The sequence below is a fragment of the Alexandromys fortis genome, unplaced genomic scaffold, assembly GCF_014885135.2.
Source record: "Alexandromys fortis isolate MF-2015 unplaced genomic scaffold, M_Fortis_MF-2015_v1.1 scaffold_21, whole genome shotgun sequence".
Lineage (NCBI taxonomy): Eukaryota > Metazoa > Chordata > Mammalia > Rodentia > Cricetidae > Alexandromys > Alexandromys fortis.
Genome location: NW_026067905.1, coordinates 16726984 through 16744178, shown reverse-complemented (window position 1 = coordinate 16744178; position 17195 = coordinate 16726984).

Below are 17195 nucleotides of genomic sequence, written 5' to 3'. Positions count from 1 at the left end.
CATCTCTTTGAAAATGCCCTCTCTTTTCTCCACTCGGTTCCAGAAATTGGAAGCAGACAAAATCTCTAGGCAAAAGTTGGGAGCATGTGGGTGGGGGTGGGGTGGGAAAAGGGGAGATGGGGAGAGAGAAGGGAGAAGGGGAGTGTTGGGGAGAGCTTAGGGGAGTGGGATGGTTGAGATGGAGGAAGGACAGATATGGGAGCAGGGAGGAAGATATCTTAATTAAGGGAGGCATTGTGGGGTTGGCAAGAGGCTGGACTCTAGAGGGAGTTCCAGATGTCCACATGGATGTCCCCAGCTATGACCCTGGGCAGTGGAGGAGAAGGTGCCTGAACTGGCTTTGTCCCGTAGTCAGACTGATGACTATCCTGAATATCACCATAGAACCTTCGTCCAGTGACAGATGGAGATAGAGACAGAGTCCCACATTGGAGCACTGGACTGAGCTCCCAAGGTCCAGTTGAAGAGCAGAAGACTATGACCAAGGAAGTCAGGACCATGAGGGGTTGGTCCACCCACTGAGACAGTGTGCCTGATCTAGTGGGAGCTCACCAAATCCAGCTGGAATGGGACTGAATGAGCATGGGATCAAACTGAACCCTCTAAATGTGGTTGACAATTGGGGCCAACTGAGAAGACAATGCTAATGGCACTGCGATTTGTCTCTACTGCATGCACTGGCTTTTTGGGATCTTAGTCTATTTGGATGCACACCTTCCTAGGCCTGGATGGAGGGGGGAGGGCCTTGGACTTCCCACAGGGCAGGGTACCCTGCCCTCTCTTAGGACTAGAGGAGGAGTGGGGGAGTGGGAGGGAAGTGGGTGGAGGGGAGGAAGTGGAAATTTGTATTCCTAGTATTAATAAAGTAGTAAAAAAAAAGAAAAAAAATTAAATAAAAAATAAATAAGAGGAAGATTGCTACAATCGTACTCATGCAATGAAATTTGCTAGGTAAGTCAGTCGCACTGGTTCTGATGGTGTGAACAGATTTGTGATACAGTTCTGTGTTATGTTTTCTCTTTGATGGTTTTTAGAAATTATACTTTAAATGCATATTATTTGTATAATTAATGGAATTTTTATAATTAATGGAATTCTTGACAGTGCTAGTTCCTCATTGCATACATTGTGTATTCCCTCTGTGCATCCAGCTCCTTCTACCAAGGACCAATCCCCTCCCTGGTGTCTACTCAAGGACCATGCCCCCAGCATCTTCCCAGTGTCTACACGTCCCTCTTAATTTTTCTGTGTTCTTCCTCACATCTAGTAACCAGTATTTGCTTCATGTTTCTAGGAGCTTGACTTTTTGATTCTTAAATGAGTGAGAACATATGGTGGTTGTTTTCTGTGTCTGGCTTGTTTCTCTTAACAAAGTGACTCCCAGTTCTATCCACAATACTTTGTGGCTGAGTAGTATTCCACTGTATAAACACACCGTGTTCTCTTTAACCTTTCATCCAGCAAAGGGAAAGGCATCTGGATCTGATTCCATATTTCAGCTATTATGAACAGTACTTGCAAAATTGTTCAGACACACACAATTCCTGAGAACCTGACCGTTTAAGACCTAATGGAAAATATTGTTACCATAGAAAAATCAACAAAGTATTGTTTTCTGACTCTCTCTGAAAGGAAAGAGAAAGAAATTGAGAAATCTCAAAGCAAGATTTCAAAATGTTCTTGAGTATTGGTATGTGTAAGGTAATTTCTAAATTCTCCTGATTCATATCTCAGCTCATGAAAGTCTCCACCAACGTCACAGAGTAACCACTGTTCACTCTGTCTGCTAGGTATGAAAGTCAAGGAACACAACAGCTAAGTATGTAGGCCACGCACAACGCCGTTCAGACGATGAACGTGTTGAGACCCGGTCCTAGACAGGACTTTTCACCACTTCGCCATACCGTTGTGCCTGCCAGGCTAGTGTGACAACACAGCAAAGAGCAACTCTCGTGTCTGCAATCTGCTAAATGGCGGGCATCTTCAGTAAGCTCCCCAGCATCTCCTGTGTGAGGCGCCAGGACAAAAAGGGGGCTGGCTACTCTAGGACCGTGGAGCTACTGGCCGACAGGCATTTCTTCTACCTTTAGCCAGGAGACCATGAAGCAAGGTTGGAGATTATAGCACAAAGGCAACTGGCAGGCTTGACGCGAGACATCAGCCGTATGCTTCAGCACTCCGTTTACTTAAGCCTGTCCTCCTTGGTCCCGAATAACTGTTGGCGAAAACTAGTCTTACCTTTTTTTTCAAAATGCTAGATGTCAATGGCAAATAAAGTCTAAACACAAGCAGTTTAAATGCTCTCAACATTTTAACTGGAGGTACAAGTGAGCATCTCTAGTTACTGGAGGTACAATTGAGTCAGTGGCAGAACTCTTGCCTATGGTGCAGAAGGCCCTGCTATCAGTACCCAATGCAGCAAAACCAAACAAACAAGTAAATAAATAAGATGATTCAGCAGCTTGGAGTGGTGGTTTATTCCCTTCTTCCTTCCTTGTTTAGTTCTATAACCACAATCCAAGCTCAATCTCTTACATCCTAGATTTGAACCCAGTTTTTTTTTTCTGTATCTGATTTCCCATAAGCCTTCCTGTTGGCATGTTCTCTCTACAGCATGGACATTCTATTGCTGCACTCTTCTCCTGGGCTGATGCACGGAAACACCTATTCATGTGGTAGGAAGGACCACCGCAGGCCAAACGAATGTCCTATACAAGTCCAGCCTGCCTGGTGAAGCAAGGTTATTTGCACTACTTACAGGAGCATGGTTGACCCAGGCAGCTGCATTATCTAAAAAAGCATTCCCCAGCATGGTGACAACTCACAAAAGTTGTGTCGTTGGAGTTCCCTGCACTCTATGCAGGAAGCTACCCACCAAAATCTCATCTGTCCCACAGCTGCTTACTGCTTGACGGGGTAGGCTTGTGAAGCCTGTAAGTTTATGGAGGTTCCTTGTCTTAGAAATTTTGTGGGGGCTTTTTCTTTCTCTTTTCCATCCTAGAGGAAACCACTACATAACCCTTAGTTAAAAGGCTCTATAGCTCATTGAAGAGTCTAGAAGGAAGGGCCAGTCGGGCACATGAATCCTCCCATAGATTAGTCCCTACCTGCTTTTCGAGACTGGTCCTCATTTCCAAGTGCTGACCGGTTCCCACCCACACTGTGGAGTTTTTCCCCCTTGAGCCGTTTTGTACATCCTTTCTATGTAGACCACTCAGACTCCTGGAGAACACTCATATCTCAGAGCTGCCTCTCAGTCAATCCTCTTGTCCTGTCGCCTGCTTACTGTGTGGTCATGGGTAAGCCACCTTGACCTCTCTTAACCAAGAGATCTTGTGTGTGTGTGTGTGTGTGTGTGTGTGTGTGATAGTTGTGTGTGAGCACTTGTGTGTGCACATAGAGACAAGAGAAGGAAAGACACCAGGGTCCTTTCTATCACTCTCTTCCCTTCTCTCTTTAGACAAAGAATCACACTGAACCTGGACCTAGACTGAGTCAGCCAGTCCTAGTGACCCTTCGGTTTCCATGGCCTTACAGGTGCAATGCAACCGCACGTGATTTGTGACTTTTAAGGTGGGTTCTGGGTGTTCGAATTCAAGTCCTCATTCTTGTGTACCAAGTTCTCGTACCCATTGAGACATTGCTCCTGCCTCAAGTTCCTCTCCTGCTACAGACTGGTTTATGCATCCTTAGGTTAAGCTCTGCTCTTTATGGTCTGGATTCAGTGCCAGGTTTTCAGGGAATTCATCTGACATCTCACTTGTCTGAGCTAAGCTCTTCTTCCATCACCTCTCCTGAAGAACCATTGGCTGTAAGACTTTCTACAGCACTCTCCTTCTTAAAGTTTCGAGATATATAAAAAAAGACTTTGAAATGTGCATTCCTTACACTAGTTAATCTATTTTTACTATTATAAAGCATATGCAGATTTTTTTTTTTAAAAAAAGTTGTATGGTTCAGTGGCCTTTGGTATATACACAAGGCTACAGAGTCATCACTGCTACTAATTCTGGCATGTTCTGGACAACACATTTTCAACATCTGCGTGTCTTAGCAGAGGCTTTTATTCTTTGCTTTTTAAACTCCCACTTCCAGTGGATGTGAAATGTCACTTATTGTGGCTTCTCTCATTTACTTAATGACAAACCATATTGGGCCTTTTCATCTGTTCCACCTTTGAAGCCTGCTTGTAGTTTTACAGTAGCCATTGTGGCAGCCAGCATTGGGTTTCCTTTGAAATTTCCTACAAGTCTTTGCATGGAGCTGAGTGGCGGGGTTCCCACATGATAACTGAATGAGTTTCTCATACCCACTGGTACCCTTGAGTGAAGTGACCATAAAGGGGAAGGCAGAGAACAAAGAACGTGTGGAACAGGCACAGGACTGTTATCCCAGCACTTGGGAGTTGGTTGGAGGCGGGAAGATCAGGAAGTCAAAATCATCTTCGGCTTCACAGAGTTCAGAACCAGCCTCTGCCATGTGAACCCCTGATTCAAACAAGTGAACAGCAGCAAATGACAAAATAGCATGGGAGGAAGAATACAGGAATCTTAAAAAATGGGAGGAAATGAAGAACAGGAAGGAAAGAAGGGAGGGAGGGAGAGAGGGAGGGAGGACTGATAAACATACAATATTCTGAGAGGACTCAAGGGCTATGCTGAATAATATTTTCAGCTCTTGACAATGTCCTGGCATTTTTACTAATAAACTGCTTTTTTTCATTTCTCCCCATGGTTATTTTGGCAGAATCAATAAGGTAATATTGCATTAATTATTATTATCATTACTATTATTCTTGTTGTTATTTGAGTCAGGATCCTATTATGCATCCCCAGCATATATAGCCACCCGGAACTGGCTATATAGACCAGGGCAGTCTCAGACTCACAGTAGTCTCCCTGCTGCTGCTTCCTGCATGCTGGGAATTAAAGGCACAGCCGCAATATTTTACCAAGGAACTATTATTTTAAAATTATTTCTTCTCAGTTTTTAAATAAGAAAAATAATTAAACATCATGAAGCAATTTCTTCCTCATGAAGGTAGTTGGCGCACAAAAGCCTAATTCCCCGTGCTGCTTTGAAAATCTACTTTCAAAGGAATTAAAACAATAGGGGCAATTCTGGAAAGTTCTCTTAGACACTCAACTCAGGTGCTGCTATATTAAAGAATACTTGTTAGACACTTTTTAATGAAGCAGGGCTCACTTTAAAGAAAAGAATGGGAGCCCTAAATTCAGTACTTGCAAACAAAAGATCTGAGAAGCAGAAGAAAGAGTTGTGCAGTGGACACCCGCAGTGGGAGAGGGGTGTGCAGTGGACACTCACTGTGGGAGAGGGGTGTGCAGTGGACACTCACTGTGGGAGAGGGGTGTGCAGTGGACACTCACTGTATAGTAGAGGAGTGTGCAGTGGACACTCACTGTGTAAGAGAGGAGTGTGCAGTGGACACTCACTGTGTAGGAGAGGAGTGTGCAGTAGACACTCACTGCAGGGAGGAGTGTGCAGTGGACACTCACTGCAGGGAGGGGTGTGCAGTGGACATTCACTGCAGGGAGGGGTGTGCAGTGGACATCCACTGTGGGAGATAGGTGTGCAGTGGGTACTCACTGGACAGTGGCTTAAAGGCTGGAGAGATTGGAGCTACAGTAGTTATGGAGGTAGGAAGAGGAATTTACCAATTCCCTGAGAATCCACCAGCTACAAAACCCAGAGTGCCAGAGTGTAGCGTCCATCAGTGCTAGGACTGCGGTTACAACAGAATGTGGAAAGGGAGTGTCTAGCCCAGCTCAACTGGGATCACTCTCGGTAGCTCTGCGAGGATGTCCCCACTGCCAGGACTGCCCGCCTCCCTTAGACATCCGGTTGGATTGCCAGGCACACCCCCTCATCTGATGAACCGATCTCATCGGAAATGTATGGTGTTCAAGTAGGTTTATTTATTTTTTAATTGTAAGAAATAGCAGCTTAATCATCATTGCTTGAGTCAGAGGGACCCAGAAGAATTACTGTAATTACTTTCTGAAGCATAATGGGAAACAGAAACTTTCTGGAAAATGCAAGATCAGAAATCTCAGAATGGCCAGGCCTCACGAGAACCAACGCAAAGGAAGCTGGGAAGATCCAGCCCAGCACTGACGTGGGTGCTTGCAGCCACCGTCAATCTGCCCCCCCCAACTCCCACACCCCGTAACACCGCATACTACTGCAAATGAGATATCAAAATCATCCCAATTTATGAAATAAATTAAAAAACACCATTCGTGAGCTTACGTGTAAGCTTTATTGGCTGTAAAAATTCATTTTGCAACACCACGTGACAGCCCACAGCGACTGAGACCTGCAGTACTTGGTAAAGCGGAAATGCGAACGCGTGTCTGCACGTAGCAAAACTGAATCAGCTCCATTATCTGATGCAACCAAAGGAGGAACGAACAGCAGGCTACCTGTGACAAAGGTGGAGAGGGAAAGACTAGGTCACAGGGCGACAACGGTTGAAACAAGCTGGCCATAAATGAAAAATAAAATTTTTAAAAATGGTGCTTACTTTTAGCAAAACATAAAATTAAATTCCAGTTGGATGATGACATATTTAAACGTGAAAAGTAAAGCACTTCTGTTTCCATTTTAGTAGAAGACCAACACAGGAGAAATCTTTCCATGATGTAAAACCAGGCCAGCATTACCTAAGCAGAAATCATGAATGAAACAAGAGAAGACATCTACATTTGAATGTCTGAAATAGTTAAATATCTCAAAACATCATAAATGAAATAATAAATGACACACTTGAGTAATATTTGCAATCCATCTGATAAATAAATTTTAGTTTTCTTAATATGTAAAGTGTACTTTAAATGAAAAAGATACTTTTCAACAGAATATTGATCCAAGATATGAAGAAATAACTCAAAATGAAGAAAATAGATTATTAAGAATATAAGTGAAAAAGTTCAATGTTGTTAATAATTAAAATACACTAAATATTATTTTCTCTCTATGTATGAATGATTTTTTAAAATTATTTTCTGTGGAGTTGACACGTAGAAGTGCAGATACTTTCTTCTCTTGGTGACAAAGTAAAGTATGGATATATGATTAAAAGCATTGGAAGAGTTATGGCCTTATTTTTTAACAGTTATTCATTCTGTAGGAACTTACCATAAGGAACTTACCAAAGACCTTCACTGGAACGCATTTGCTTAAGGGCTTGGCGATGATAAGGAGTGTTCATGACTATACTATAAACACTGCGAAAACTGTACATTTCCTGGAATAACAAGTATAACAAAAATAAATTTAATTTGGTCTGGAGCAATAACTCAGTAGCCAAGAGCATTTGCTGCTTTTTCAGTGGACCTGAATCTGGTTCCCGGCGTGCATGTCGTGGCTCAGAACCACTAGCAACTTAGGTTCTGGGAGATTCAATGCCCTCTATTGGGCTCCAACAGGTACAAGGCATACATGTATGTGATGTACATACATACATGAAGGAAAAACACTCACATACATAAAATAAAGATAAATAAATCTTTAAAAACCTAATAAACTCAATCAAAGTATATCCATGTGCTTGGAAAAAAACAACAAAATACTAATATTGGCTACTTCTATACTGTAGGATTTGGAGTGACTGCTTTTTAAAAATAGATATTATTAGAGGAGATGTTGCTTGTCCAGGATGCCATGGCTATAAACCTGAAAAGGACCCTCTAAATCAACCGAACAAGGCTCCTAAGAGCGCACAGAGACGGAAGCAGCAAACACGTGGTCTGCACGTCCTCACAGGTCTGCAGGTCCGCAGGGGTCTGCACCAGGCCCTCTGCATTTGTATGGTAGCTTTCATTAGCATGTTTATGGGACTCCCGGAGTGTGTGAGTGAGTGCCTCTCTTGACTCTTGTGCTTTCTCTTGGGCACTTCTCATGCTGTTGGTTTTCCTTGTCCAGTTTTGGTGTGTGTGTTTTTTTATAATCTTAGCTTATTTTATTTTATCATGTTTTGGTATTATCTCTTAGAAGTCTGTTGTTTTCTAACAAGAGACAGAAACGGAGTGAATCTGGATGGTGGGGGGAGATAGGGAGGAGCTGGGAGGGGAACTGTAATCAGGACATATTGTTCTATTATCATATAAGGGAAAAATAAGCAAACACACACACACACACACACACACACACACACGAAATCTTGGGTCAATGTTAGCCACGAAAGCAAAGCTTATGATTAGTTTAATCCTTGGAAACCAGGTAAAGGTGGAAGGAAGAAACTAGCTCTAGCTAGCTGTTCTCTGACTTACACACACACGTTTATACACACCTCTCTCTCTCTAACGCACAAATAATAATAAATTAAAACTGAACTATTATCTTGAGCACGTATAGTAGCACATGATGTCATCGTAGCCATTGGGAGGCTAAGGTAGGAGGATCATGAGGCTAGCCTCAGCTACACAGAAAGTTTGAGGCCAGCCCGAGTGACATGGTATACCATTTTTCTGTGTGTCTGTTTCTTTGGCTTCCATAGCTTCTTTGACAAAGCAAACCTTTCACTTTTGTGGGCACAGGACATGTTACTGTGAGAAGGGCACACTTGATGGTCTTTCCCTGGAAACAAAGAAGGGATAACAGGTATGGAAATGGAAGTGACCTTTAAGAGTTTCATTTCAAACCCCTATTAGACTCACTGGAAGCTAACCCAGCACTTCAATTTACACTATAGTTAATTATATACCACGGTTGTGCTTTTCCTTTAAGTATATGAGAGAAGAGAGTGGTTATTTTAGGTCTCTGATCTCTTGCCAGTAATATACCGGCCATGTTTCTTCTAAATTGCCTTATTAGCCTGTGTGTCATCAGGGCTGGCTTCTGTGGTATTCCTGAAGACCTCCGCTAGGGACAATCAATGGGCCAGGACCTCATGTGGGCATTCTAAAACACACTGCTATTCCTGGGCAAAGCTTGGTTCCCACCCATTGTTTCCAGTGCCCAACTATGTGCAACTGGGCTACTGAAACCCACCCCTGTGCGACAACGTGGTTTGAATGAGACCGGCCCCACGGGCGCATATATTTGAATGTTTAATTCCCATTTGGTAGACTGTCTAAGAAGGGTTGATTATATGTGGATTGTTGGAGGAGGTATGCCACTGAGAGTGGGCTTGGCAATTTCCAAAGCCCACACTGTAAGTGTTAACAGCTCTGAGGGGAAAGGCTTCCCCAATGGAGATGTTATAGTTCTGAAGGGGAAGGTATCCGGCAGTCAGGAGCTGAGGTATACCAGAAAAATCACACCGCATGCACAACAATCCTCAGGCAAGAGCAAGAGATTTTTCTGGGAGGGACATGGAAGGGTGGCTGCCTCAGCTGGAGTGAGAAGCAGCAAGAACTGAATAGGAGGCAAGCTTTTGTAGAGGGTTTCTCGGGGGCAGAGTTTTTCAGGACTGAGATTTCCAGAGTGGGGATTGGTAAGATTTCAAGGCAATCCTAGGGATTTGTGGGGTTTCAAGATGGGGGATTGGTGGGTTCAGGGGCTCAGGGATTGGCAGGTTTGGGGGTTCAGGGATTGGTGGGTTTGGGTGAGTTTTTAAACACAGAAGTAGGCTTGGATACCCTACATACACCAGCCCCAGTCCTGCCCCCTCCCCACCCCCTCTGCCTCCTGCCTGCAGATCAGGATAAAAGTCTCAACTACTGCTCCAGTCCAATTCCTGCCTGCCTGTTGCCTTGTTCCCCACAACGATGCTAGTGGACTTACCCTCTAAAACTATAAGCAAGCTCCCAATTAAATGCTTTCTTCTATAAACTGCCTGGTCATGGTGATTCTTACACAGCAACAGAACACTAACTAAGACAGACACAGACTTTCCCCACTTTGGGCCCTTTCGTAGAGCTTTTCTTAGACTATGAGGATGGAGGATCCTTTTACCTCTCCTTCTCTTCCTCTCTTCCGCCTGTGTCTCAGACTTGCTGGTCCAGCCTCCCAGGGGTCTTCTTTTGTCTTCTCTCCCACAAGCATTTCCATTAAGAAAATCCTTGCATGACATGGCTGTTGTAAGGAGAGAGCTGCTTGTTCATCCCGGCCATCCAGCTATCTTACACCCGAAATAATCACACAGAAACTGTATTAATTAAATCACTGCTTGGTCCATTAGCTCTAACTTCTTATTGGCTAACTCATACATTAATTTAACCCATTTATATTAATCTGTATATCACCACGTGGCAGTGGCTTACCGGGAAAGATTCAGCATGTCTGACTCTGATGGCGGCTCCATTGCATCTCCCTGACTCTGCCTTTTTTCCTTCCAGCATTCAGTTCTGTCTTCCCCGCCTACCTAAGTTCTGCCCTATCAACTAGGCCAAGGCAGTTTCTTTATTCATTAACCAATGAAAGCAACCCTACACCACATGGCCTTTCAGAGGGTCCAAAAACACATCTTCTCAGCAGTCTTGACTCCTCAACTGTGCAGTCTCCCACCACCTTCCCATCCTCACCACCACCATCATCACCACCTTCACCTTTTCAGCTATGCCAGAAGAAATGGATTCGAACAGAAGGAAAGAGCAGACAGGCCACTTCAGCTCCAGTCCTGCCAAGTGACAGATGCCAGCTGGATCACATGTCCCCTCTTCAGACACAGGCTGCGTTTTCATCAGAGTGCATGTTTCACTCCCAACACATGGGGATTAGGTAAACCTCTGCCAAGCCCACATTCAATCAAGACAAGTGCTACCCAATAAGACATATAAGGGAAACTACCGTGTGTGATTTAAAGTTTCTAACACCTGCATTGGTGACGACAAAGAAAGAATGGAAACTATTTTCATAAGAGATTACATTTCTCCCACCATATCAAAATATCATCACTTTAACATGGAGTTAATATAAAAAGGTTAGCAATAATGTTGCTTATCATTGACTTGTATGTGACATCCGGTGTGTAGTTCACACTTCCAATACATCTTGATTGAGACGACTGTATTTGGGAAGTTCAGTGACCCCAAGTGACTAGAGGATGTGAAGCTAGGTGCCATATATTACATAAGTGGCCATAAGTACCTCCAGTGTAATGGGGCATCTCTGTTTTTTAATTAGGAGACAATGACGACCATAATAAACATTTAGGATGTTTCATAAAGACTCCTTGGCTGGTTATTTGCACATTAAATGGTGCAGAATGTGTATGGTGTAAGTGTGCCCTTATGGGGAAGTAATTTTAGTGATAGGACAGGCTGGGCAAGCACAGAGGTATATTGGGATGTACCGAGGTATATCAGGGTGTGCCCATCTGAAGGAGGTAGCCACCTTTGCTGGCGTTTGCAGAGTGCATCCCATGTGTTTTATCAAGAGAGACCAAAAAAAAAAAAAGCAGGATTTTGCATGAAATCTCATTTTTTAAAATAGATTTTTGTTGGACACGTATGGATGTTTTATCTGCATGTATCTGTAGGCATTGCATGTATATAATGCCTGTGGACAACAGAAGATGCCACTGGATGGATACCCAGGAACAGGAGTTCCAGAAGGTTGCCAACCATCCCCCATGTGGGTGCTGGGAACTAAATCTGAGAATCTGAGTCCTCTGCAATAGCCGCCAGTGCTCTCAACAGATGAGGCTTGTGTGTGTGTGTGTGTGTGTGTGTGTGTGTGTGTGTGTGTGTGTGTTTGTTTTGAGACAGGATTTCTCTGTGTTACAGTCCTAGCTGTCCTGGAACTAGCTCTTGTAAACCAGGCTGACCTCAAACTCACAGAGGTCCACCTGCCTCTGCCTTCCGCATGCTGGGATTAAAGGCATGCACCACTACCAACTGGCTCTAACGTACAATATCAGATATTAACTCCAAACAGGTCAGTGAGTTCATGGAACACATGCATTCACAACTGCAACCTCCACTGTCTAGAACTCTGTTGAAGGCAGGCACATCACAAAATTGTCGTGTTTTAGGAAAGAAGGGGGCAGAGTTATGCCTTCTTGAAGTTTGGGTCACCCTATTACAAAATCACAAATACATTCTTTGGTGTTAAGGCTGACTGTGAACACGTGAAACATTTTCCATTTGACCCTCAAACCATCCCCAGGCTTTTGTTATCCCTGCATGACTGCCTAGAGCATGGAAGCTAATGAGATTAGGACGCAGAGTCAAAGCACTAGTTCTAGCAAAGGGCGCTACAGATTTGAGTGTGGGTTCCACGTTTATCTACTGCCCTAAAGCTTTCCTAACATCCAGCCCAGTCTGTGTCAAAGATGACCTTCATTTAGCTTGTTGACAGTAAACTAAGGTGATGATTTACTGGGCTGTTCAAGACCAGGACCATCCATCCCTTCCCCTTGCACACACTCATCCTACCCATTAGAACTTCCTCTGCTGAAATGGCCCTGCCTCTTCCCCCTCCCTCCACTCCCCAGCTTAACTCCATTCCCTCAGGAGGGGTGTGGCTAGCTCTTGCTGACTATCCAAATAGTTTTAGAACACCCTCTCTAATCTTTGTCTACCTGCTTTCCTGGCCTTCCTTCAACACCCAATTCCTGTTTACTTTTAGCTTCTAAGTAAGTTGCTGTTTGTTCTGAAACATTCCCTCCAAGAGACATGGGAAGTAAACAAAGCACATGAAGCCCAGAAGAACAAGAAACTTACAAGGTTCGGGGAGCTCCTGATTTGCCAGTCTCTCCCCCAAGGTTATACAATCAGTAGCAATTGCTAGGGGAAGGAGGTTCCTTAGCAATGTGCTTGCCACATAAGCCTTAGGACTAGAGTTTGAATTCCCAAAACCCATGCAAATTCTGGGTGGGCATGGCTATGTTCTGAGAGCACCAAGAACATAGCTTTTATGGAATCATCACCCATGCCAGGTGAGCTCTTCAGAGATGTGGCTGCCTTTGAGTCATCTATGCTTCTACGGGCGAACTTTTACCCATTATTTAGTAACCCCGCGAGCACATTGGTTCACTATCCTAGATTTCACTGGAAGAATTCCTTTGGCCTGTCATACATGACATTGCATACATGACGTGTTCAGGCATCACAAGGAAAAGTCATACAACAGAAGTCTTCCTTTTTGTTCTCTCATTCTCTCTCTCCTGCATGTATATTTGTGTTGTGTGCTTGCATGTGTGCATATGTGTTTACGTGTGTGTGTGATAGTGTGTGCATGTTTGTATGTACAAAAGCGTGTGTATGCTGAGGTCAGAGGTTAACGTCAGGTATCTTCCTTGACTGTTCTCCATCTCTTTTCTGGAGACGGTCTCACAGCTTAACCCAGAGTTCACTGATTCAACAAGTGTACAAGTGTAGCTAATCAGTTTCCCTATGCCTTACCCTCTCTCTCTCTCTTTGAGATGGGTTACAAGTGGGCATGACCCAGCCAGAATTTACACGGGTTTGGGGAATTCAAATTTCAAACTCTGGTCCTAATGCGTATGTGGCAAACTTTGCTGAAGGAACCGTCTCCTCCCCAACTCCTCTTTCATATCTCATATGCCATTATCTCGTGCCTAGAACTTAGATGACCCAGGCCGTCTCCCTGCTTTTGACATTGCCGTACTCAGATTCACTCTCTGCACACTGACCGGAAAATAGCACTTATCTTCTTGTTATTATTTACGGACCTTTTTCAGCAAAAGATATTGTCAGCAGAATGTAAAGGTGACCAAAGAAATGGAAGAAAATATTTTCTAATCATGAATCTGGCAAGCAATTAATATCCAGAAAATATAAAGAACAGTTATATCACAAACAAACAAAAACCAACCCAACTTAAAACAGGGCAAAGGAACTAAATAGACATTTCTCCAAAAGAGGCATACAAGAGATTGTTAACACATGAAAAATTGTTTAACACCAACTAACCATTAGAGAAATGCAATCTGGAGCACAGTGATGAGTCAAAGAGACAGTTCAGCAGATAAAATATTTGCCTCCACATGGGAGAGGAGAAAACTGACAAGTTGTCCTCTGTCTTTCATGCATACATTGTTATATGCATAAGCAAACACTCCCCCCCCAATTAAATCTTAAAAAAAACCCACAGTAGGATGCCTTTATCCTTATTAGGACAGCTACTATTAATGACCACCCCACAACAGAAAGTAAGAAGAAATATTGTCGAAGACATGGAAGATTTGAAAGCCTGTGCATTGCTCATAGGAACATAAACATAACAGTTGCTATGGAAAAACAGTTGTTCCACATGACGTGAAATATAGAATTACTGGATGGGTCCCTCCCTTCCACTGGAGAAGTTAGAAGCAACTCAAACAGGGAGCTACAGATCACTGATCATAGCTGCATTATTCACAGGAGCCAGAAGGCAAAAGCTGCCCCAAGAGCCACCAGCAGGTGAATGCATCAGCAGTGTGGCATATCCACAGCAGAATCTTGTGTCTTTACAAAAAGAATAGCATCCTTGAGCATGCTATCGATGGATGAACCGCAAAACCTTTATTCTAAGTGAACCAGGCCAGAAGATAAAGGACACACACCGAATGATTCCATTCCTATAAGGCACCTGGAATACTAGATACATTTGTAGAGACAGCAGGCAGAATCGTGGCTTCCAAGGCCTTAAGTGGAGGGTGGGGTAACTGGGTAGAATGTTTAATCACCACAGCATCTGAAGTGGTAAGAAAGTTCTGGAAACAGGTAGTGATTGGTGATGGTTGTGTAATGTCAAAGACGTACTTAATGTCTCTGAATTACACAGTAAAAAATTACTAAGATGGTAAATTTTGTTATGTATACTTTCTCACAATAAAAATCTCATTTACTGCCGAAGGGATAAAATAAAGACTACTTAGCCTGACCAATTAGAGTTTTCATGGTCTCGGTTCTGGGGAGGTTTCTCAGTAGTTAAAGCACTCACCTCACAAACAAGGGCACTGGAGTTTGGATAGGGTCCCCAGAACCCAGGTAAATGCTGGGTGGGTGTGGCAATTCCAAGGCAGATGCTGAGATAGGATTCCCTGGACAAGCTGCCTAGCAGGGCGCCCTGCCTTAAAAGAACCAGGTGGGAGAGTAACCTTGGGCCTCCACACAAAATCACACACCTGTATCACACACGCTTGTAAACACACACACACACCCCACCCAACATAAGAATAGCAGGATAGGAGATTTTACCCTCACCTCCCAGCCAGTACCTACAGCCTCGTTCCTGCACATTTCCCGGCCTTGCAAGGCCTTGAGCTCTTTTCTTGCACTGTGGAGTTCCAGACCTCCCTCTCCCTTCCACTTCCTTATGCCAGGCCAAGCAACTCCCCACTTGTGCTCTGCATCTCTGGGACCAGCTCCTCCTCATCCCTGGAAATGGGACCTGTCTGAAGCCCCATGAAGTCCCTCTGCCCTCCTCCACCTGAGCTGTTTCTCCCCAGCATCATCCCTCCATGTTCCGGAATCCTGAGGTGTTCTTTTCTCTTTCTGTGGTGATTGCTCGCGTCTCTGTTCATCTCTCACTAGCTTGAGACATCCTCAAGGGAGACCACAGCACCCCAGCGTGCAACATCAGCTGGAGTTAAAAGGCCCTCTCAGAATCCTCGGCTGGATGAATGGGTGTCTGTGAATAGCCCACTGTTTTTAAACTTGGACACAGGAAGAAATGGCCTTTTTAAAAATTGGGAAATAAAGGAAGAATTTACTGCACGTTTCCTACTAGAGCCACAGTGGTTTTATTATAAGTAGTTAAGAGTAAGTATTTGAAGGCATCTGTGATGTATCAGATTTCAGCTTGGGCTAGCTGGTTTTCTCTTAGCTTTAAAGACATACGGTGGAGACGGTTACTGTGCAGATATGGCTTAGTTTTGCCCACCACAGTCTCATGATTTCAGAAGCTTGAGCCTTCTGTTGTGATGTGTGAGACGTAGCTAGAACATTTAAGAGGCAGAACTTAAACAAGCAAGGGAATTAAGTCGCCAGAGGTACAGCTCATGAAAAAAATTAGTGTAGTTATAGTGGGACCCTGGTTGAGTCTTATAAGAGTGAGTTGCTAGAAAAAGAACAAGCCGGGCCAGGCGATGGTGGCACATGCTTTTAATCTCTGCACTTGAGAGGCAGAGGCAGGCAGATCTTTGTGAGTTCGAGGCCAGCCTGGTCTACAAAGCAAGTTCTAGGACAGGCTCCAAAGCTACACAGAGAAACCGGAGCAAGCCGGGCCTTGCCAGCATGCTGCCTTGTGTCTCAGCAGTGGCCTCTTCCACACTCACTCCTGCCACTGTGATACCGTTTGCCACAAGGCCCAAACTGAACCCCGAGAGAAGCCGGTGGCACCTTCTCCAACCTCAGAGCACCTTCTCCAACCTCAGAGTCATGAATGAAACAAACTCTTCCCTGTCACCCGTTTCAGTTACTTCATCATAGCACCAGAAAGGAGATGAAATCAAAGGCGTTCTCCATTGACTAGTGCTTTCAGTTTTAAAAAGAAAAAAAATTACTGTTTTCATTGTATAAGGAAAAAGAAAAAAGAAAAATGCTGAAGAAAAAGGAGATTCTGAATAAGTTCCTGACAACGTGGTTATCTAGAGAAGGGCATTGCACGTACGACCCCTATCATTCCACCGCCTGCTGTTGTTTCTTCACATTTTATTCTAACTCATAGCAGCCAGCAGGATCGCCCTTCCTGGCATCAGGCATGATGCTGCTCATTACTGCAGGGTTCAGTGGACCCCCATAACCGTCAGATGTGTACCTTCCACCAAAGTCCTACTTAGACGTAACCTCCCAGGAAAGCATAACACATACATCAAATAATCAATAGAAAATCTGAACACCCATTCCAGCAGGCACTGTCCTGGCTATGCGATTTATTCCATGTGTATGAGTTTACTGGGACTGTCTTAACATACCACAAAAAGAGTTGCTTAAACACTGGAAACCCATTACGTCACAGCTCTGGAGGCTGGATAAAGGGCTCACGGGGCCGGCTCCTTCTGAGAGCTATGATGTGGTATCTGTCCCACTACACACTTCCCTAACCTCTGGTGGGTTCTCAGCTTACTGAAACATCACTCTGATACTTGCCTTAATCTCCCATTGTATTCTCAATGTGTGAAGGTCTGTCTTCTAAATTTTCCATATCAACCAAGACACCAGCCTATTCTAGTTGGACGGGTACGCCTGAGCTGATTTTAACTAATCACATCTATCGTATCCTTGTTTCCAATGGTCACTCTGTGAGGTACTGAGGACTTGAACTTCAACATACGGATTTGG